Genomic DNA, 23,401 nt, shown 5'->3' on the forward strand with positions numbered 1-23,401 from the left:
CTCATGTAGATAGGATGGTGAAGAAGGCTTTTGGAATGCTGGGCTTTATAAATCAAAGCATTGAATATCGGAGCTGAGAAGTGATGCTGAGACTGTTTAAGGCATTGGTGAGGCCATATTTGGAATACTGTGTGCAGTTCTGGTCTCCAAAATTATAGGAAGGAGATCAATAAGGTAGAGAAGGTGCAGAGAAGATTTACTAAAATGTTGCCAGAATTGCAGTATCTAGAATACAGAGAAAGATTGAGTAGACTGGGTCTTTATTCATTGGAGCATAGAAGGTTGAGAAGGGATTTGATAGAGGTATATAAAATTATGAGGGGGTTAGATAGAGTAGATATGAATAGACTCTTCCCCTTGAGGGTAGGTGGGATTGGAATGAGGGGTCATAAGTTAAGGGTTAGGGGGAAAAACTTTAGAGGTAACATAAGAGGAAACTTTTTCACTCAGAGAGTGGTGGCTGAGTGGAATGACCTTCTGGAAGAGGTGGTTGCCGCAGGGTCAATTTTGTCATTTAAGAGAATGTTGGATGAGTGCATGGATGTGAGAGGATTGGAGGGTTATGGGCAGGGAACAGGTAGATGGGACAAGTGGAGTTCACTTAAATCGGTGCGGACCAGAGGGGCTGAGATGGCCTGTTTCCATCTGTAATTGTTATATGGTTATACATAAATGACATTAACATATATGTGTTATGACAAAAATGAGTGACATCACTCCATAATTGTTCAAAAACTGGCAAGACACCTCCACATCAACCACCCTCCCGCTCCCCAAAATCAAACAATGTGAAAAAGTTTTCAAAGTAAACAATGATAAACTGTAAATACAAACTGACTTTTCTGGCACCGCACAACCAGATTCTCAATCTCCATCCAACATTATGACTTCTCATTTCCCAATATTCAGCTAACAACAGTGGTATCGGCAGCAATTTTATAGATTGCATTGGAACCAAACTTGGCTGTAAAATCATGACTGTAGAGAAACTAGAGTAGAGGACGAAGCACACAATTTTGACATCCCCATGTTGATGTTCCCAATGAGGAAACCGAGGATTCAGTTGCAGAAGAATGAACAGTCCCACATCCTGAGATTTATTATTCGCTTTCTGATATAATGGTGTTAAATGCCAAGCTGTAGAGAATGAACAGAGTGATGTAGGTATTCTTATAGTCCAGGAGATGGCATCCCTCCCTTCAGATATACCACATTTTTAAACTCTTCAATATCTATTTGTAAGAAATGATTGCCATTGAGATTATTGCACTAATCTGCCCTCCATAAACACAACTACTGGGATCATTGTCTGAAGTGGGCAGACAAAATCATTGTGGATTCTTTCCACCCTCAACACAGCATTTTGCAGCTACTCTCGTCGGGAAAGAGATACAGGAATATGAGAGCCAGCACGACCTGGCTGAGTAGCAGCTTCTTTCCACAGGCAGTAAGAATGTAAATAAAGTACAAATTCCAGATTTTATTCAGAGTTGTTTGTATACATTTTGGTTTGACCATATAGAAATTACAGCACTTTTTATACATATTTTCCCCCATTAGAGGGCACAACAATGTTTGGGACATTTGGCTTCATAGATGTTTGTGATTACTCAGGTATGTTTAATTGCTTGATGCAGGTATAAGAGAGCTAAACTTTTTTTTTCTCAGCTTCTGATCACCCTTGGAATTTTAGTTGCCATTTTTCAACATGAGGACCAGAGTTGTGCCAAAAAAAGTCAAAGAAGCCATTATGAGGCTGAAAAACAAGAATAAAACTGTAAGACATCGCCCAGTAATTGCAAAGGGACTGGTAGACCAAGAAGACCTCCAGTGTTGATGACAGAAGAATTCTAATTATAATGAAGAAAAATCACCATATCTCTGTCTGACGGATCAGAAACACTCTTCAGGAGGCAGGTGTGGATATGTCAATAACTTCTGTCCACAGAAGACTTCGTGAACAGAAATACAGAGACTGCACTTCAAGATGCAAACCACTAGTTAACCACAAAAACAGGATGGCCAGATTAATGTTCCAAGAGGTATTTAAAAAAGCCTGCAGAATTCTGGAAAAAGGTCTCATGGACAGATGATACCAAGATTAACCTGTATCAGTGATGCCAAGATTAAAGTCTGGTGGTGTAAAGGAACTGCCCAAGATCCAAAACATACCACCTCATCTGTGAAACATGGTGGTGAGGGACATGAATGGCTGCCACAGATACAATGATGTTGTATCTGGTTATGGCAGTAGGAAAATTAATTCTGGAGGTGTAAAGTTCAAGCAAATGCCTCCAAAATCACTGGATGGCACTTCATCCTACAGCAAGACAAAGATCCCAAAGCAACAAGGGAGTTTTTCAAAGCTAAGAACTGGAAAATTGTTGAATGGCCAAGTCTAAATCCATATGCTGAAGAGAAAACGTAAAGGAACAGGCTCCTAAATCAAGCAAGAGCTGAAGATGGCTGCAGTAGAGGCCTAACAGAGCATCATCAGAGAAGATACCCAGTACCTGGTGATGTCTATGAATCACAGATTTCAAGCAATCATTGCATGCAAGGGATATACGACAAAGTACTAAACATGACTACTTCAATGTACATACCATTGCTGTGTCCCAAATATTATGGTGCCCTGAAATGTACAAAAAGTGTTGTAATTTCTACATGGTCAAACCAAAATGCATACAAATAACCTTGAATAAAATCTGGAAAATGCACTTTCATCAGAGGTGAATTGTTTAATTACAAATTTTAAAATGTGAAGCAGGAAAAAAGTGTCTTTGTCCGAAACATTATGGAGGGCACTATACATATGCCTCTATTCCCTCCATATTCAGGTATCCATCTAGAACTCTTTTAAATGTTACTAACGTACCTGCTTCCACCATTACTGTTGGCAGCATGCTTGCCCCATACATCTCTTTTAAACTCATTCTTCTCTGCCTCGCCCACTCCCCCATCATAAACACATATCCTCTAATGTTTAATGTTTTTCCTGATGAAAGAGATTGTGACTGACTACCCTATCTATGCCTTCCATCATTTTATAAAACTTCTATCAGGTAGACTCCATTGAACCATCAGGAAGTTAGGAATCCAACATGAAAAGCTTCATGGAACGACACCGCTGACAATAAATTTCTATTTCAATTTCACTATGGTCTACATTGCTGTGGTGTTAAAGCTCTCAGCTTTATTTTATGTTGAGTATTGACTGTAATTATCTTCAAACCACTTCTAAATGAAACCCCTCTTCAGCTTCAGCATGTAAGTCTCCAGCAAACAAATACAAATAGAATTACAGCAGAAAATGAGCAACACTTTTTACTATGGTAACAGGCAGTATGGAATTGTTCTTTGGCATTGAGTGATCACATCCAAAAAAATGTGTGAAAACTAAAATTACTAGGGGAAAAACTAAAACCTACACTGTGATAATACAGATCTATCACCAATGTATATAGTTACAGTATCTAGAGTATGTAATGACTGTGCTTACAGCGATTGGCTGAGAGCTTAGCCACGCCTACTGTCTGGGCCTTAAAGGGTTGTGTCCCTAGCCAGGTCGGATCATTCCGGACTGGTCGGCCACCTGTGAAGAGCTCCTGTCTTTTGCTAATAAAAGCCTTGGTTTGGATCAACAAGTCTTTGGTTCTTTCGACGAGCTCTACATACACTTAGTATTTTCAGTGAAAAAAAGTTTTTAATAAATATTGTGGATTTTCATCACATTGTGTTTAAAACCAATACTTTTTTGATTAATTTTTTATTAACCAAATTACTTTGTCTTTCCTTTAGAATCCACAGTGCTCTTTCTTCTCTGATGCCTCATACAAGTCATTAACAATTATATCCAATCCTTGACAGTTAGCATCAGCAGGCAATTAACTTAAGAAGCTTCACAACCAACCATGGCAGCGACTTTATCTGATTTCCATGAATCTACTGTTGTGTCGGGTTTTATTGGATAGCAATAAGATTTTAAAACATTGGGTTGTCTTTCCTCCCTCTAAGCCATGATGCCAAGGCCAAATATGGCATCCGTACCATTATTATCTTGTTGGGGACCATTCTATATTTTTTGCCTTTTAAGCTCAATCCCTTTAATTTATATTTCCATCTCAATGCCTACATAACTTGCAAACAATTAAAACTGATAGGTTTTATCCTCTCATCTGAAATTACATTCCAAGTTTCTCCTGATACTTTAAATAACAAATGTCATAAAATCCTCTAAGGCATGTAAAATTGGACTAACAGCTGATCAAGTTGAAAAGAATGAAGTGATCTTCCCCATAAAATTATTTAAACAATAAAACAAATGGACCCAAGGGGAAATTAAACACTCAGACAAAACACAAATATAATAAAACTTATTTGCAGTGTTAACTGGCAATCCAAACACCAACAAAATAGTATTAAAATTCTTTTCCAGCACTCAGTTAACTAATTTCAGTACAAGTATTGTGCCATGGTGGGACAGAGTGGTGATCCACACCAGAAAAAAGGAAAATTTATAAATTTGAGTTCCAGTCAATTCACACTATCTTCCAAGAAAAGGAGAAATGTATTTGTAGAGGCCTGTCAGAGGAGTGTATGGAATTACAGTGGGGTAGGATGTGGATAGGAAGGGTCACTTGAATCAATTCATTACAGAAAGCATTGATGACCATCTGGGGTCTGGCTGAACATTACCATCACAAGATTATATTAGCTCTCTTGGACAGACAAGCAAAGGGCATAAAAGTGGAGAAATTTTCCTAAGATCTACCATTAAAACAAACATTGAAGAGTTATTCCATTCCATTTTGTCCCTGAAGTATTTCAGAAACTGAGGGACACACAGAAACAATTGACACCATCTTTTGTATTTTGCAATAACATTTGAAATCAATCATTCATTAAATCCAAATTAAGCACAATTACTTTCACTTCTTTTACATTCACTACTGTTGATTCTGTTGTTAAGATACCTACAAAGGGTCTACAATTTTGTTAGCATAAATACACAAATATAAGGATGTTGTAAGATTAAGCTTATTAAAATAATATTGTAGTGTGCTGTGCATGAGTGCAGTGAAAGAATTGAGACAGCAAAAGGAAGGCAAGTTTCTCCCATCTATGTCCATGAGGCACTGGAAGGTCTAGGCAGTATTTTGGACATCGTCTAGGTGCATAGGGATTTGTGGTATCCCTGGATCAGGTCGACCTTAAAAAGAGGCATGTACCATGGAGGTTCACTGCAAATTCCTGGATGTGGTAGTGGTCTGGCATCGTCGCATTGCTGAGGCATCTGTAGTCTCCGCAGGGTCTCCAGCTACTGTTGGACTTGGGCACCAAGTGGGGGGGGAGGTGGGGGGAGAGGCCCATGGATGGTCAGAACGGTGGATGATATAGAGTTCTTCCATGCGCTTAAACTCTTCCTTGGCAAGTTTGAGTTTGTCAGGAGCCAGATATTGGGCTCAAGAATGCATTGATGGGCCTGTGGTCACTATGTAGTGCTGGACACCATGCTTCAGAGTGGCGACAGTGAACTGGGGGTGCAGGATGGAGGGATAGCTGGCAAGGAGGTGGCTGTATTGTCCATGCCAAGTTTCCACAGAGGAGAGCTGGGTGGCTGGCTCTATATTGTAGTGGGGTATATACGAGCGCAGCGAAAGAACTGAGACAGCAGGCTGTGAGCTAGTTTAGAACAACTGATTTACTTTGAAGTTCACACTGCAGCCTTTAAGACCACCCGGAGCCTGCCCCTTGTGTCCTGCAAGTCATGTCTTATTGTTGTAAGCGTGTATTGCACTTCTGGTCTGCACCAGAAGAGAAGAACCTGTGATTCCATCTTTACCATGGCTGCCCCACTAACTACACATGACAAGTGGGGCCAGTTCACCACTGTAATTAGGTGTGCCACCACAATATTAAAAATAAATTCATGTCGTTCTCACCATTGATGGTGCTTTCACCATTCACTAAATATACTGACTTTGTACACAATATAGCATTTAGCACAGAATAGGAATACAGTTTTACTAGTTGGTCAAAAACTGATTTTGAAATTTCATAATCAAATATACTGTAGATGTATTACATGTAATACCTAAAATTTGAGGTTTTATCTAGTTAATGCACTAAATTTGTGATTCTCAACCTTTTTCATTCCACTCACATTCCACTTTAAGTAATTCCTATGCCATTGATGCTCTGTGCTTAGTAAGGGATTGCTTAAGGTGGTAGGTGAGTGGGAAGGGAAGGTTGAGAATCAACTGCTCGAGATCCAATTGTTACTGAAATATTTTGCTTGAGAAAAATTGTCATTGGCCCATTTCCTTTGGAGTTATGAAACCGTGCACATGACAAGTGAAGTAGGTACAATTAAAATAATGGTTTTCAAACTTTTTCTTTCCACCCACATACCATCTTAAGCAATCCCTTACTAATCACAGAGCACCTGTGGCATAGAGAATAATTAAAGTGGCATGTGAGTGGAAAGAAAAAGGTTGAGAACCACTGCACTAAATTATAGATTTCAAAAATTGACCCTGATTTGCATGGATCAGGGGCCAAATTTTCAAAAGAAATGGAGTGAATTTGGAAAACAGAATGCATACAACTGATTAATTCATGTAATAATGGTCGGCAACTGATTAATTCATATAATAATGGTCGGCATAACCCTGTGCTTATTTCTAAACTCATGGCACTTGAAGGAGATCAATACTCAATAATAGGAGAACATGTTAAATAAACTTTGACTTAAGAGATAAGTGGATGCCGTGTGGACCTTGATTTAAAAAAAAAATTAATGTCTGGAATTTGTCCAATTGCAATTCATTCCATGAGGTGAAGGTACATCCACAGTGCTGTGAGTTTATGTTCCAGGATTTTGACTCAGCAACAGCGTGATACATCAAAATCAGAATGGTGTGTGAAGTTGAACAAAGCTTGCCCAGGCAAAAATACACAACATATTAAAACATTCATCCCACACTTTCTTCTCCCTTGCTTTGTTGAGATATTCACAAGTGTGAGATTATGTATTACTAGATTCAAACTCCTGAATTAATCTCACCCTTGTAAAATACTGTAGAATTCCAAAAATATGGACAGCGCAGGCATTGGATCAGTCCAGATTTTTGGATTTTATGCATTCTCGGAGAGTACTTTAAAGTTCAAGGTTAAGGAGAAATAAAGCTGCACTGCTTCTACTGCAACTGCTCCACTGCTTGATGCTTCTTATGCTTTCTTTAAATACTTTTGTATATTACCTTGTTTATGATTTTAATTTTTTGTGATAAGATTATTCTGCACCATATCTTGAAGACTGAAGTTATTGTTCTGTTCTACAAGTTTAATAACTGTTTCCACAGACTTTTCTGCAGTCGCCTTTATTATATCATAAATTTTAGACTTTCCAATGTTGTACATTTCCATTAGAACAGTATTGCATTCTAGTTTCTTAATTATTTCAAGTTTGTCACTCAATTTCAACGTGTTCATTCTCTTCACACCATGAAGTTCATCTACTTTAGGATCCATTATTATGGGTTTGTAAATACATATGCTATATACGGCTGCCACTGTGCATCTGTGGTGCTTACACATGCACGCACATATGCAAAAGCCCACTAAATTTTAAGTTTGAGAGTTTTCAAGAGGTCCAGATTCTTGGGTGGTCCAGATTTCTGGCATCTGTATTTTTGAAATTCTACTCTAATATTGTTGATGCATATTTGCTATGCATAAAAAAAAGGTCTGAGTTCTTTAAAGGGATCCTTTTGGTCAATGGCTGCCTACACTTGTAGGAAGACAGTAATGGTAGCAAATCCCAGTGTCTAAAATGCTATCAGTTCCTCACTTTAAACAGAACAGGAAGAATCATTTTGTAGTGAACAGTATGCTTGTGAATCCAATTTAATGTAATTGTTGAAAGAAAATTGGAAGACATGGCAGACATCTGATTGTCACATTAAACAATTCTGTGTTGAGGAAGTTGATAGTCAACATGAACTTAACCTCAGTAGAGAAGCCAGTAGAACCTTAAAATGTCAGAGAATATATTCTTTATTAGAGGGGGCCAAACTGGATATGATCTCTCTGCAGACTGTAGATGTAGTCACTTCATTGGTGAGCAAGTCTTTTCTCAAAAGTCTCTGACTCAACTTGAGCAGTCACTCATGACTGTAGTACAAATGTGTTGCCAGTGGTGTCATTACTGAGATTCCCAATGAATATCTTAGTAGCTTCATGCTGGATAAAGTTCTCTCAGTTCAGTTACCCACATTCTCTGGACTTTGGAGGGTATTTGAGCAGGCTGCAGTAAGAACTTTCCAATGATATCAGAGGGAGTCTTTAAATAGCCAGCAAAAACCACAAAATAACAGGATCTCTTTCTGATTCCAGTGAAATTGTTTCACATTAGTCATGAATTGTATTTTTGTACATTTCTGCCCGTAAAGGCAGGTATACCCGATGCTGGAAAACATCAGGTGTATTAACATGATTAGTACGCACAAGCGGCTGTTCTAATTGCCCACCTGCTACAATGCGCCACAGAGAAGTTTGGTATGTCCCCTTTGTTCTTCAACAACTTGTACATGTGCACCATCAACAGTATACTTGCTGCATGCAACACAGCACAGTACAGGGGTTGCTCTGCTCTGCTCAATGATGGAAGAAGCTGCAGGAGGTCATGAATGCAGCTCAGAAGATAATACAAACTTCCCTCTGCTGCATGAACTCCATCTACACGTCCCATTGCTGAGGAAAGACATCCAACATATTGAAATGATCATCATAATCTGGACACACACTCTTCTCCATCCTTCCATCGGGGAGAAGGCTTAAGGAGTAGAAGCACCAACATGCTGAAAAATAGTTTCATCCATGCACTCCTCTTGGATAAAGCTCTTACAGTATAAATTGATTTCCTTTTTCACTGTAATCTTATTCTCTGTAAATTGTGCTCTTCACTCAGCTGTAGGAAGGTTCAAGATAACTTATTGTTCTATTCGCAAAAGAATTTTTCTCACTGTCCTTGGTACTTTGTGTCAAACAAATTTATATTTAAAAATGTTAAAACTTTAAAAATAATGTTAGCACAACTCTACAGCGCCAGCAACTTGAGTTTGAATCCAATGTTGTTTGTAAGGAGTTTGTGCATTCTCCCATTTCTGTGTAGGTTTTCCCTGGGTGCTCCAGTTTCTTCCCACCCTTCAAGATGTACAGGGTTGTAGGTTAATTTGGGTATAATTGAAGAGTAAAGGCTCGTGGGCTGGAAGGACCTGTTGCCATGCTGCACATCTAATTTCTTTTTAAATTATTTAATCTTCAGTACTCTCAATAAAGTTGAAATTGGACAATAATGTACAAAATCATGCCCTCTATTTGAATTTTGAGGCTTATATGAGAAAAGGCATCAGTAAACTGTTCTTAAAGTGATCAGAATTAAAATCATGTATACAAAAATAATTTGTGTTGACAAATGCAGGCAAGACTACACCATATTTAAAAGGATTAGAATGTTATAAAGGTGCTTAAATTTCAGCCTTGAGAATCAAACAATCATATCTAAGCATTAATATAACATTAAATTCTTATTTTAAACTTTCAGTAACTTGAAAAGGTTATTTTTCCATAATCTTCTCTTAAAATCTACTTAAAATTTGGAGGACAAATTATGTGAATAAAAGGGTCTGGCTGACTATTCTATAATACTTACTGCATTTTTTAACTACCAAATTCAGTCCTCAAGCAAAAAAAAAGATTTTTAAAGAAACCAATTAAAATTAGAGGTATCAACTTTAGTAAATTAATCTGTAATATTCTACAGTACTGTTTGGCAATTTATTATAGCAATATTCCAAATAAATTATTGCCTGTAACTATAAAACTGATCCATAAACAAATAGACAATAACATACCTTATAATAGAAAAGAATCTGTAGCAAGGTTACATGAATATCTTTTCATTTAACAGCCTCAAACAGCATGTGTGGTGTTATGTGAGTGTCTGATTTGCAAATATTTCACAATAATTCACTCAATGATAACAAACATACAAAGAAAGAGATATTTTGGTGTGGGAAATTACACAACCAAATATTCATATCCAAATCATGAAACAATTGTTTGTAATTCTTAAGAATTCTGTTCTTTGAAACGAATACTACAATTTTTATAAATATAACTCAAGATTGGCATATCAGTTAATGCAACACCTTTTCAGCGCCAGCGATAAGGACCAGGGTTCAAATCCCACACTGTCTGTAAGGAGTTTGTACGTTCTCCCTGTGTCTGCATGGGTTTTCCGTAGGAGCTCCAGTTTCCTCCCACTGTTCAAAACATACCGGGGGTTTAGGTTTATTGTATATAAATTGGACGGCATGCAGTAAGTCTCATTAAAAAAGTGTTGATATGAATATTTTAAGAGACATAACTTGCAGGGCATTAGACCAAGGAGTGGAAAGTTAATATTATTCTATAATTCATTTTATGGGAATAATGGTCAGAGTGGCTCCTGCAGTGATGAAGGTTTCTATTATTCTCTTCCATAAAATTGTGCGTATGTATCTTTACCAAGCCCCTCATGTATATTTCTCTAATTATTCAGACCCACTGTTTCATGTCAGTTGTAGTTTCAAGTTTATTATCATCTGTTTAGCATCTGTGAGCTGGTTTAGCTCACTGTATTCACTATTTCACCTGCAATCTCTGCCTTCCCCCTGATCTTGAGTCTATGTCCATCTTCCACAGTCACTTTCTCACTAAAACCTAAATTTAAACTGTATAACATATCTCTTAAAATTTTCCAAAACATTCAATTGAAATAGAATATTGATTGATATACGCATTTGACAACTTAATTCCACTGATAAGCTTCCTCAATTAATTATCCCACTGTCCCAAGACTAAAACTGAGTACTCAATTTACTCTCAGTCTCAGATGCTTTCCAACCACGTAGAGGCGCCAATGAATGTCTTAACTTTTTATGAATTTAACATGCATGCTTGATAATTTGCTAAATGCAGGACTTTTGGCAATTTCAATACTCATCTGTAATAATAGTTTTTCTGCTGGACAACAGTAATGAAAATATGTTTCCCCATCGCAAACAACTTGTAAATTGATTTACTTGCTTTCAGAAATTTGGGTAAACTTTTGCTACTATTTTCCTGTCTGTAGTATCCCTTAAGTCAGTATCCATTCTGATATATTGTAAGTATCTCATGACTATGCAATTATGCTGTCATAAATCTCATTGTTTTATGTCAATGATCTGTGGCATAATTAATATCCAAGGAAAGTCCACTGTAACCATATATGGTAAGATGTAAGCTCTGTACAGAACCACCTTAGAATGTGACTTGACCTCCATTTGGTCCATGTGCTATGTGAATAATCCACTTGAGTTTTAGATCTCACTCTATCAAATCATGTGTGCCTTGTGTGACAGAGTATATAGTTATATTTTTGGGAGCTAAATTGGGAAAAGTTTGTTCGAGTAGGTCACATACAAATACTTTAAAACAGATCTTATTTAAAATACTGGAGCTCTGCCCCATGCTAGACATGTCAGGGCCAACAGACTTTGCAAGAGCTTTGGAGTGCACAAGAGACTTCACTAATGGATTGTTGTTTACAAAAAGACAACAGATGAAAGATCTTGTGGGAGCCACAGATTGTCTGGAGCTGTTCTAAGAAGGTGATGTAGTTTTGCAAGCAGAGAGAGTCAAACAGGCTTTCTCTCAAAGAGAGCGAGACACTCACAGAGATCACTTGACAGTGTTACAGCCAGCAGAAGTAGCTGGGACTGGAACAGGACAAATTTTCAAGCTTGTGGAAACCCCATGTTGAAAGCAGGTGGTAAGTGCTTGATTCAGCCTAGTCAAAGCCCCTGTGGTTCATGCAAGAGGAGAGGACTGACTGTCTAATGTTTCATTTGGAATAAGTGAAACAAGAAGGAACTCTGTGGTGACATGAGAGAAAGAGGTTATCATCTGGAGAACCCTGAAGGGGGCAAGTTTAGTCAGCAAGACATTGAAGTGGCTGGGTGTCCATCGTACAACAAATCTCTCTCTGAAAACCGACAAGAACCTTCCTGAGTGGTAACCATTTACTTTTAAAGCACTAAAGCCTGGTTAACTTTATAAATGTTAAATTCTGTGCACAGTATAAGAATTGCCTGCAACCAGTGAACTTAGAGGAATGAGAAGTGAGATTGGACTGTGAATCAAATAACTTTTCTGAACTTACACACATATTACATACACGTGTGCTTAGAATTACAAGGAGGTTGTTAGGTTAAGTAAGTCAATAATGATCAGTTAAAGTTTGATTCTATTTTCATGTTTAAAGATAATTAAAAGCAACTTTTGTTTAAGTAACCATTTGTCTTGGTGGATATCTATTGCTGCTGGGTTTTGGGGTCCTCTGGGCTCATAACACGTCTCTGTTCTTTTGACTTGTGTACATTAACTACTGGAACTTCAAACTATATTCATAGTTTCTCCAACACACTAAACTGTCCTCACATTCTCTATCACTTAAAATTTTTGAGTTAACACCAATGGCATGAATAATCTAAACATTTTAATCAGAAAATCCCATGGATTGTGGTTTAGAATCTGTGACTGAATATTCAAATTGCTTTTTTATGTTAGAGGTTTACCACCAGGACCACTGATATAATATTTACAACTATCTGGTCCTTTCTAACAAGTATCTCATATATACTTGTTACAAAATAATTAGCAAATAAAAATATAACATGCTGATTGTTCACTTTTAAGGGGTAAATCTTGAATGAGTTTCCAAATGCCCTATCACCTAGGAAGTTCTATCTGAAATGGTAAAGTGAACTTTTAACTCATTTTAAGTTGAATTTCTAAATTGTAGTGGCCAAGACAGTCACGATGCACAAAATGCTGAACTACTTTTAGGGATATTTGGCTAATTCTGTGCTCATTAGAACGTCTTCCAGTTCAACGCTTCGCATTTTAAATGAGTACGACAACATTATGAAATAATCTTCCTCTGATCAATTAGATAACGGCACAGTTAGCACAATGCTCTTATAGTGCTAGTGACCCAGGTTCGAATCTGGGTGCTTGTTTCCTCCCACCTTTCAAAAATGTACGAGGGTTGTAGGTTAATTGCGGTACTTAGTCAGGGGCCAGAAGTGCCTGTTACTGTGCTGTATGTCTAAATTTTAAAATATTAAACTATGTATTAAAGGCCAAGCTGTACAATAAACTGGGATGATTTCAAGGAAAGAGGCTGTGAGCAGTAATTTGTAGGATGTAATAAACATATATACCTGTATCCTACTGTACTGGTGGAACAGACAAATCTAATCAGGTATTTCTGTTAAACTCCTCCGAAGCCTGCTAAGTGAACAATTGTATTGCAGTTTTTCTTCCTATTGCAGTAACTAGGCTGTCAACAAATGCATAAACTGAAATCTCTTTCATGAGTTTGCTTTTCTTATTGTTATCAAACTGTACAAATAGAAATTTATCTACCCCATACTCTGCATGGGGTAGAGTATCAGGATTGTATATCTTAGCTAGTTTAATTTTTGGCTGCATGTTCTAAAAATTTAATTGCTAGATTGCAATGACAAATGGTTTAATGTGGTACTGAGAGTTTGGATTCAAAATTAAGTTGATCTGCCAATAACTAACCATGTTGGAACAAATGATAATATATAACTATATAATGTGTGTGTGTGTGTGTGTGTGTGTGTGTGTGTGTGTGTGTGTGTGTGTGTGTGTGTGTGTGTGTGTGTGTGTGTGTGTGTGTGTGTGTGTGTGTGTTGTATATATCTATTCTATATACATACCTACATATTAGTCTATCTGTGCTTTCAAAATTATGCTGTGTGTAGCATCTTTACTTTCCTTGAATTGCCTGGATTTCAATGCTTCAATCTGTTGACAATCAAGGTAAACCCAGTGACATAAATACATCTGCCAGTGATTTATTTAATTGAATGCTGCCATCAAAATAAAAGGTCTGTTCTAAGATGCTTGTCCAATCAGCATCACGGTGGGGGGGGGGGGGGGGGGGGGGTCTCTCTCTCTCTCTCTATTGTGTGGGAACTTCCAAAATATCAGAACTGTGAAGCCTGTCTTCATCTCTGGCAAAAACACAGGGTTACATTTGGTCAGAAGCAAAGCAAAAGTAAAGGAAGTGTAAATATTGTATCTGAATAAGGGAATGGGTGAAGTACTAATTGTTGGAATATTAACATAGAACATAACAGGCCCAAGGTCCATGATGTTGTGCCAACCTATATATACCTATCAAAGAAAAATTAAACCTTTCCTATCTCATAATCTTCTATTTTTATTTCATCCATGTGCTTGTCTCAGAGTCTCATAAATGCCCCTAATATTTCAGCTTCCACCATCATCCCTGGCAAGCTATTTCAGGCACTCACAACTCTCTATGTAAAAAAACTTACCCTTAAGTCTCTACTAAACATTCCTCCCTTCATTTTGTACAGGTTTCCTCTGGTGTTTGCTACTCATGCCCTAGGAAATAAATGCTGGCAGTCTACCTTATCAATGCCTCTCATAATCTTGTAGATCTCTATTAAGTCAACTCTCAACCTTCTTCACTCTAAAGAGAAAGGCCAAGCTCTGCTCACCTTGCCTTGTAAGATATGTTTTCCAATCCAGGCAAAATCCTGGTAAATCTCCTCTGCACCCTCACCATAGCTTCCACATCCTTCCTCTAATGAGGTGTCCAGAACTGAACATAATATCCTCAGTGTGGTCTCACCAGAGATTTAAAGAACTGATGATGGTATATCAACTCTTGAACTCAATCCTCTACCTCATGAAAGCCCAGCATATCCCAGGCCTTCTTAACTATTCTATCAAACTGCACAGCAGCCTTGAGTGATGTATGGATTTGGACCTGAAGGTCCCAATGTTTGTGCTTGAAATTCCATAATAACATCTTAGAAACTGGCACCTCGATAGATGGGCAGAATAAATGAGAAAGACATGCATCACAGGGCATAACAACAAGTGTAAATGTACTGCAGTATTGCAAAATTAATCTGTTGTGAGGTTTCATGAGAGGGGTCCCACTATTACAGTCACTGAGAACTGAGATGGTGACCACAACGGGGATGTATTCATAACAAGGCTGATGTAGAAGCACAAAGAGACGGCTTGCAATCTGTCAGGGTTAGAGATGAAAAGTTGCATAGAGAAGTCCATTGAGGAGTTTATGTGGTCTGTTATGGGCAGCAGAATTTGAATGATTGCAAATTTACAGAGAAATGAAGAAGATAGGCTATCTAGCAATAAGATGGAATGATCAAGTGTAGATGTAACAAATGGGTAAAGTCAGCAGCAAATGGAGTTGCAGCAGAAACAAAGTAAGGAGTGTCAATTTGGTTCCAAGTAGAAATTAAAAATAAATGCATGTACAGCACATTAAAATTAAAATTTCAGAGGAAAATGTAACTCTTCCTCTTGTAATGTCTATTGATGTTTTTAAAGTTGTTGGAAATAAACAGAAATACTAAAATCTCATTTGCTTTACTTATTGAGTCATGACTTGGCTTTGCGAATGAAGATTTAGGAAAAGAACTGTCCATGTCTGCTGCAGGCTCGCTGCTGGCTGACAAGAATGGCTACAAGTGAAATTCTGTTCTGGGTTTGGTGTCACGGTTCTTCCTCCATCTCCTTTTGTCCTCAAGGCAGTCCTGCATGTATTCTCAAAGGAGGAGACAGACTGGTAAATAGTGTGTCGCCAAGCCACGTGATTGAAGGCTAGAGAAGACCACTGGAGATGGTATTTAACAGGTACTAAGAGGTTTCTTCAGAGAGTCCTTGTACCTTTTTTTTCAGAGCTCCTCTGTCACGGTGGCCAGTGGAGAGTTTGCCATACAGCACCATCTTGGTCCAGCAATGAACCACCATCCTCCATGTTCTCATTGCTGGTAACCTCCACCTGTTTGAGGTCATTCCAATGAATGTTGAGGATGGTACGGAGGCAGCACTGGTGGAGGTCCTCAAGGAGTTGTAGCTGGTGATGGTAGGTGAACCACAACTCAGAGCCATACAGGAGGATGGTAGTACAATGGCTCTGTAATCTTCAGATGCTTGGTGTTCCAGACTCTTTTGTATAGCCTACCAAATGTGCCGTTTGCCTTTGGCAGTCTGTTATCAACCTCTTTATTGATCTTGGCATCTGACGAGATGGTGCACCCCCAGGTAGCTGAACTGGTGAACTATCTTCAGCTCAGTCTTGCTGATGGTAATGTGGAGAGGGTGGTACTTTTTGTAGCACAATCCATGGCCACCCGCAGACATGAAACAAGTAGGTAAAGGCTCTATTAACCAGAAAACCTCGGCATGCCTCTACATGCTGCTGGCTCACGTCCGAGGCAGGTATGGCTGGAGGAGACTAAGGCTATCAACCTTTATTAGGGATCTTATGGGGAGAAGCTACAGGGACGGAAACAGGCCAGGCTGCCCAGTCCAGTGAGGTGATGCCTGCAATACCGTGTTCCACCACATTCACTTTTTTTAGATGAAGCGGGGCAATGTCCATTGGCTCTGGTCGTGTAGTCCATAACAGTTTATAGATTCAGCTGATCCAGGGGCTTTATCTGGCATTGTGTTTGCCGCAGCGCCAGTTGTATCATCGGTTCCTGCAGAATTATGGCTTGTTCGGCAGGCTGAGTGTTGGAGGGTTGCACAGTGTCTGCGTGCACCAGTTCTGGGGGGAGGGAGGGGGGGGGACTTGTTGGTAGGGGTGGGGGACTTGTTGGTAGGGGTGGGGGTCTTGTTGGTAGGGGTGGGGGGGGGGCGGCAGCCTGAGGGGTCATGATGGTGTGTTCACTTTGTTGCTTATTAGGATGGTCCCTGGGATTGACTGGGTGCACCTCCTATCCTGGAGAATCAGCTTGAGCCAGGACCCGGATGGACACTGTGTTATCTATCTGGGTACTGTACCAGGGCATATTGTGGGTTATCATGCAGGAGGTGCACTTCCTCGACTAGTGGGCCCACCTTGTGGGTCCTAACATGCTTACGGAGAAACACCAGCCTTGGGGTCGTCAGCCAGACTGGCAGCGTGGTTCCCAATGCCAACCTCCTCAGGAAGGAGAACAAATTTTCATGTGTGGTAGTGTTAGTTACAGTGCAGAGCAGGAACCTGGTGGAGTGCAGCATTTCTGGAAGGACCTCTTGCCACTGGGAGGCAGGCATCCCTTTTGACTTGAGGGGCAAAATTACTGCCTTCCAGATCATGCCATTCTCCCTTTCCACCTACATGTTTCTGCGGGGGTTGTAACTGGTGGTTCTGCCCTTGGAAAGGAAATATTGCTGCAATCCTCACTCATGAATGACAATCCCCCAATCCTTGTGAATGTAACTGGGGTATCTGAACAAGGTGAAGATGTTACAGAAGACTTTAATGATTGTGGATGTAGTCATGTCTGGGCATGGGATGGTGAATGGGAAACGTGAGTACTCATCCACCATATTCAGGAAGTACGTGTTCTGATTCATAGATGGGAAGGGCCCCTTGAGTCCATTCTGAGACACTCAAAGGTGCAAGTGGCTTTGATGAGCTGGGATGTCTCCAGTTGGTAAAAATCCAGCTTGCATTCTGCGCAGACTGAGCAACTCTAAGCCAGGTCCCTGACCTTCTCAACTGAATAGGGGAGGTTGGGGCCCTCACAAAATGGTAGAGCCTCATGACCCCTGGGTGTCAGAGGCTATCGTCAAGGGCTTGGAAGTGATCTAATTATGCCCCGGCATAGGTTCCCCTGGACAGGGCATCGGGTGACCCATTGAGCTTGCCCGGCTAATACAAGATCTCATAATTATAGGTGGACAGCTCAATTCTCCACTTCATGATCTTGTCATTTTTGATTTTTTCCCGCTGTTTATTATTAAATATTAAAAGCAATGGCTGTCTGGTCTGTCAGTAGGGTGAAGAGTCTGCTAGCCCAATAATGCCTCCAATAGAGCATGGCTTCCACCATAGCCTGTGTCTCCTTCTCAATGGCAGAGTGTCTGAGTTCAGGGCCTTGGAGGGCTCAGGAGAAAAACACCACTGGCCTCCTGCTTGGTTCCACGTGGAGGCCAGGGCGAAGTCAGAGGTGTTGCTCTCCATTTGGTACGGGACAGATTCATCAATGATGTTCATTGCTGCCTTGGCAATCTCGCCCTTAATGCCTTTGAAAGTCTTAAGGACCTCCGTCAACGTTATTTTCACCAGGGGTTGGGGCTTGTTTGCATAATTAGGAATCCACTGGGCAGGGTACCTGAAGAACCCCAGGCACCTTTTTAAAGCCTTGTGGTTCTGGGGCAGAGGAAGTTCCAGAAGGGGGCACATCCAGTTGGGGTCGGGGGCAATGACACCATGCTTCACCACATACCCCAGGATTTCCAACCGCATGGTGCTGAACATGTACTTTTTCTGAATGTATGTGAGGTTGATAGATTTAGTAGCGGCCAGGAAGCTCTGCAGGTTCTCATTGTGTTCCTCCTGGTTCTGACCGCAGATGGTGACATTATCCAAATACGGATAGGTAGCTTTTAGTTTGTTAGTATCAACCATGCGATCCTTCTCCCTTTAGAACACCGACACTCCGTTCGTGCGGCCGAATGGGACCCACAGGAAGTGATAAAGGTAGCTGTTTGCCATGCAAGGCTGGTCTTCCAGGTGAATCAGAATTTGATTGTATACCGACTTGAGGTCTATGATGGAGAAGACCCTGAACTGGGCAATCTCATTCACTGAGTCGGCTATGTGGGGAAGAGGATAGGGATCTAATAAGGTGAACTTGTTAATAGTCTACCTATAATCGATGAGCATCCAGTGCTTCACCACGTACCCTCCCCCAGCAGTCGCTCCACTTCAATTTTTATAAATCACCTGCTTTTAGTGGCACTGGTTTGCAGTTCAGGGTGAGGTTCTGGAATGGGGGTGGGAAGGGGTGGAGAGACCCAGAGGGTGGCCAAACCGCAGATCAGGTGCCCTGCACAGCATTCCAGTGTGTGATTGGGCACATTCAGGAGGACATGGTTATTACTGTTCGTGAAGAGGGGTGGGGTCTGTCAAACTGCATCACCACACCCTTAAGCTGGCACTGGAAATCCAGCCCCCATATGACAGGTGCACAGAGGTGGGGCATCACCAGCAGTTTGAAATTTTTGTATTTCATGCCCCTTATGGTTAGGATCACAGTGCAACACCTGTGGATTTCCAAGGAGAGGGATTTAGAGGCTAGCACTACCTTTTACTTCACCGGGGACAGAGTCAGGGAATAACATTTGGCCGTGCATGGGTAGATGAAATGCTCAGTGCTCCTTGTGTCAAACAGGCAGCTTGTGGTGTGGCTTTTACCTCAATATCCATCATTGATCGCCAAAGTTGATGTGGCCTGCTCTGGTCCAGCATGATGGAGGGCAACCTCAACTCACTGTCCAAATCACTGCTGCTGTATCGTTGGGACGACTGCTCCGAAAATGGCTGCTCCCATGGATTGCATGCAGTGGAGTCTGGAAGCAAAGTAGGATGTAACATCATCCCATGTCGTCATGCTCCTGTTCCTGATGTTTTGTTCTCGGCTACTGGAAATGATGCCAGAAGTGGTTTGGCCCAAGATGGCGAAGCAGGTTGTGGTCCACTGCTAGAGTGGGGTTTAGAGCGGCATACCTTTGTGTAGTACCTTCTCCTAGTAGTTTGAGCAGGTCACACCATGAGCCGGGCAGTACTTCTGCAGGTGTTTGCCTAGGCTGCAGTTGTTGCACCTTATGTGCTCAACTGTGGCAGAGGCAGCCAGGAACCTCGAGTCCCAAGATGGCAGCACCCATTCTCCCCACTTGGCAGCCATGTGGCCTGTTGAGTAGGCCTCTGTGTTCTTCTGGGGTGTCTCCAGTGATTGGGCCATCTGCATGACTTACTGAAGGGTCTGGTCACTCTTCTCCAGGAGTTGCTCCAGCAGAAACCCGCAACTAGAATGTCACGGATGAGCTCCTCCTGGTACCCACAGGCTTTCCTCAGTTCCTTCATTGCCCTTACGAAATCATCGATGGACTCACCAGAGCCCTGGTATCAGGTGACCAGTTGGTAGTAGGCATACATGGCATTCATCAGGGCTCTGTATTACAGTCGCAGAAGGGCCATTGCCTCATCGTACTCTTCAGTCATGGATTATCTGGTGTGCTCAGTGGCCCACAACTGCAAAGAGCTGATCGTATCTATCACCGTCCACTATGGTCTCATGGCTTCTCATGTAAGCCTTCAAGCAATGTAGCCACATGTTGAACTTGATGATGGCCTCTGGTTCCTTGGAATTGGTTTCCAGCTTCTCCAGTCCTAATCAGCTTGTCTATAGCAAATAAAATCTGGTTAATAAATTGTAGCATGATCAATTACCACCCGCAGACATGAAGCAAGTAGTCAAGGCTTTATTAACCAGAAACCTTGGCATGCCAAGGCAGATATAGAGGGAAGAGACTAGGTCAATTAGCCTTTATTAGGGATCTTGGGGGAGGAGCTACAGGGACAGATGGTGGGCCAGGTTGCCCAGTCCAGCGAGGTGATGCCTGCAACACTGTGTTCCACCACAGACTTCCTGAGGTGTGGGCTGATGGAGAACTTCTGTCTTCTTCAAGCTGGCTTCCAGTCTGAAGAGCTCGGCAGCCTTCGCAAAGCAGGATGTTTATACACTGAAAGGCAGTCTCCGTATAGGCAACAAGGGCAGCATCATTGGTGAAGAGTAGCTCTAGAATGAGTTACTCTAATGTCTTGGGGTGGGACTGTAGTCGCCTCAAGTTGAACAGGCTCCCATCAGTGCAGTATCAGATGTAGACTAGTGACTTGCTAATTAGCACAGCAAATTGTAAAGAGTGAAATTGGTTTATTGAGTTTTTCCTTCTATTTTAGCACATTGTCAAATATTGCTCATGGTTCTTCACTGGAACAGCGTGTGAGTGCCATGACATTGATAAACAGATAAATAAAGTGTATTGCTTTGACTGTGCATTATAAATATTAAGGAATTTCTAGCAATGTTGATATAATTAATCACAGACTAACACTGACAAAATACTGTTTTTCTTTGTTATTTTGGTGACAATTGTATTTTGAATAAATACCAAGTTCAAGTATTTTTCAAATTAAAAACAATGAAACAAAACTTGCATTTTTTTGTTCTTATAGCACACTGAGTGCCCAAGTGAGTAATTAATCGAGTCTGTCTGAAGTTTGTTGTTCATTAATTTCACATATTGTAAATTAAACTACCATTGATAAAGGAGAGATTGGGAAGGACAGTGTACATATTAAATTTTAATTTTATTTTGAAATTTTGTGACTTAAAAGATTCATCTGGATATTACAGAGCAGCCAGTATGTGATTAGTCCAGTGTAGGAGTGGGATTTAGAGGCTTTGGTGAGCAGAGGCTGAGGACAAGCTTGATTCCTGTGAGGTAACGGCCAGATAAGATATTTGTATTTAAATTAGGAAGAGTTAATGGACACAGAGCTAGGGCAGTGGAATGCTCCAATTGCAAAAATGTGGGAAATCTGGGACACCAAAATTGTCCCTGATGACTACACTTGCAAGTTAGGGAACTGGAGCTGGAGCTGGATGATCATTCGGGAGGCAGAGGCAGTGATAGAGAGGAGCTTCAGGGAGCCAGTCATCCCAAAGGTCAGGAGGCAGGTAACTGGGTGATTGTTAGGAAAGGGGGAGGGGAATCAGTAGACAGTACAGAGCACCCCTGTGACCATTCCACTCAACATTAAGTATGCTGTTTTGGATACTGTTGGAAGGGATGATCTACCAGGGGCAAGTTGTGGTGGTCATGTCTCTGGTACAGAGGCTGGCTCATCATCTCAGAATGGAAGGGAGGTGGGGGGGAAGAAGAGGAGAGCTATGGTGATTGGGAACTCATTGGTTAGGTGAGTGGAAAGGAGGTTCTGTGAAAATTATCAAGGCTCCAGATGGTATGTTGCCTCCCAGATGCCAGAGATATCTCTGATCGAGTTCACAGCATTGTGGAGGGGGAAGGTGAGCAGCCAGATGTTGTGGTCCATGTGGGGACCAATAACATGGATAGGAGTAGTGATGAAGTCCTGAAGAGGAAATATAGGGATTTAAGTAAGAAGGTGAAAAGCAGGGCTGCAAGGGTGATAGTCTCAGGATTTCTGCCTGTGTCACGTGTCAGAAAGGGTAGGGATAGGAAGTTATAGCAGATGAATGTGTGGCTGAAGAGTTAATGTAAGGGGCAGTGGATCATTGGGATTTCTTCTGGGAAGAAAGGGCCTATACTATGCTGTAGTGTTCTATGTTCCTATTCTACAGTTCAGCATACAACCGGATGCCCTTCAGGATACTGCAGTTTGGTATTCAACACCATCATCCCTTCAAAACTGATTTGCAAATTCCAAGTCCTGGGCTTCAATACCCCACTGTGTAATCGGACCTTGGATTTCCTCCCCTCCAGACTACAGTCAGTGAATAATGTAAGAATATATCTGTGGTGATATGTAATTACACCACTAGGTCACCAGGGGTCACCCCGGTGACCTTGTACATAAAGCAGTCCAGAGCTACAGTCAAGCCTTCCAGGTTCGTCTTGCAGAGAGACAAGACCTCTTAGAGTACACATTAGTTTATTAAAGCTGTCTTATACTCGCACTGCTGGTGTGGTTATTGTCAGTACAATATCCACTGCAATCTCCACAGGGTTGCCTTCTTAGCTCCCTGCTGTACTCACTTTACACCTATGACCGTGTGGCTAAGCATGAAAATAACACCATCTACAAATTTGCTGACACTACCATATTAGTAGGTTGTACATACAGGAGAGAAGTTGAATATGGTTGAATTGTCTAGCTTGTGTGTTCTTCCGTGTCTGCATGGCTTTCCTCTGGGAAACATATGGGGGGGTTGTAGGTTAATTGTAGTATTTTGGCAGCATGTGCGCAAGCTAACAACAGCTTTGCACTCAATGTCACCAAAACCAAGAAGCTGATTGTGAACTTTAAAAAGGGAAAACCAGAGGTGTCCAATTCAGTGATCAGTGGAGGATCAGAGGTGGAGAGGATGTGTGTGATAGTACAGATCTATCACCAATGTACATAGTGTATATAGTTACTGTATCTAGACTGTGCTTACAGCGATTGGCTGAGAGCTAAGCCACACCTATTGTTTGGGCCTTAAAGGGTTGTGTCCCTAGCCAGGTCGGATCATTCCGGACTGGTCGGCCACCTGTGAAGAGCTCCGGTCTTTTGCTAATAAAAGCCTTGGTTTGGATCAACAAGTCTTTGGTTCTTTCGACGAGCTCTACAATGTGGAAATTTAAATTCCTGGTAGTCACCATCTCGGAGGACCTTTTTTGGACCCATCGGAGA

At 41.0% G+C, this 23,401-nt stretch overlaps 1 long non-coding RNA gene across 5 annotated transcripts in view; it reads right to left on the minus strand.

Moving 5' to 3' along the window:
- LOC138760441 (uncharacterized) overlaps positions 1 to 23,401 on the minus strand; it is a 217,856-nt gene that overhangs the window by 174,245 nt on the left and 20,210 nt on the right. Inside the window, exon 3 of one of the 5 annotated variants that reach the window (XR_011355607.1) lies at positions 19,851 to 20,369. The exons of the other annotated variants lie outside the window; for them this stretch is intronic. This is a non-coding gene — a long non-coding RNA (uncharacterized lncRNA). Of the gene's footprint in view, positions 1 to 19,850; positions 20,370 to 23,401 lie in introns of those variants that run through there. 5 annotated transcript variants of the gene reach the window in all.

Source organism: Narcine bancroftii, chromosome 4 (assembly GCF_036971445.1).
Source record: "Narcine bancroftii isolate sNarBan1 chromosome 4, sNarBan1.hap1, whole genome shotgun sequence".
NCBI classification, from domain to species: Eukaryota; Metazoa; Chordata; class Chondrichthyes; order Torpediniformes; family Narcinidae; genus Narcine; species Narcine bancroftii.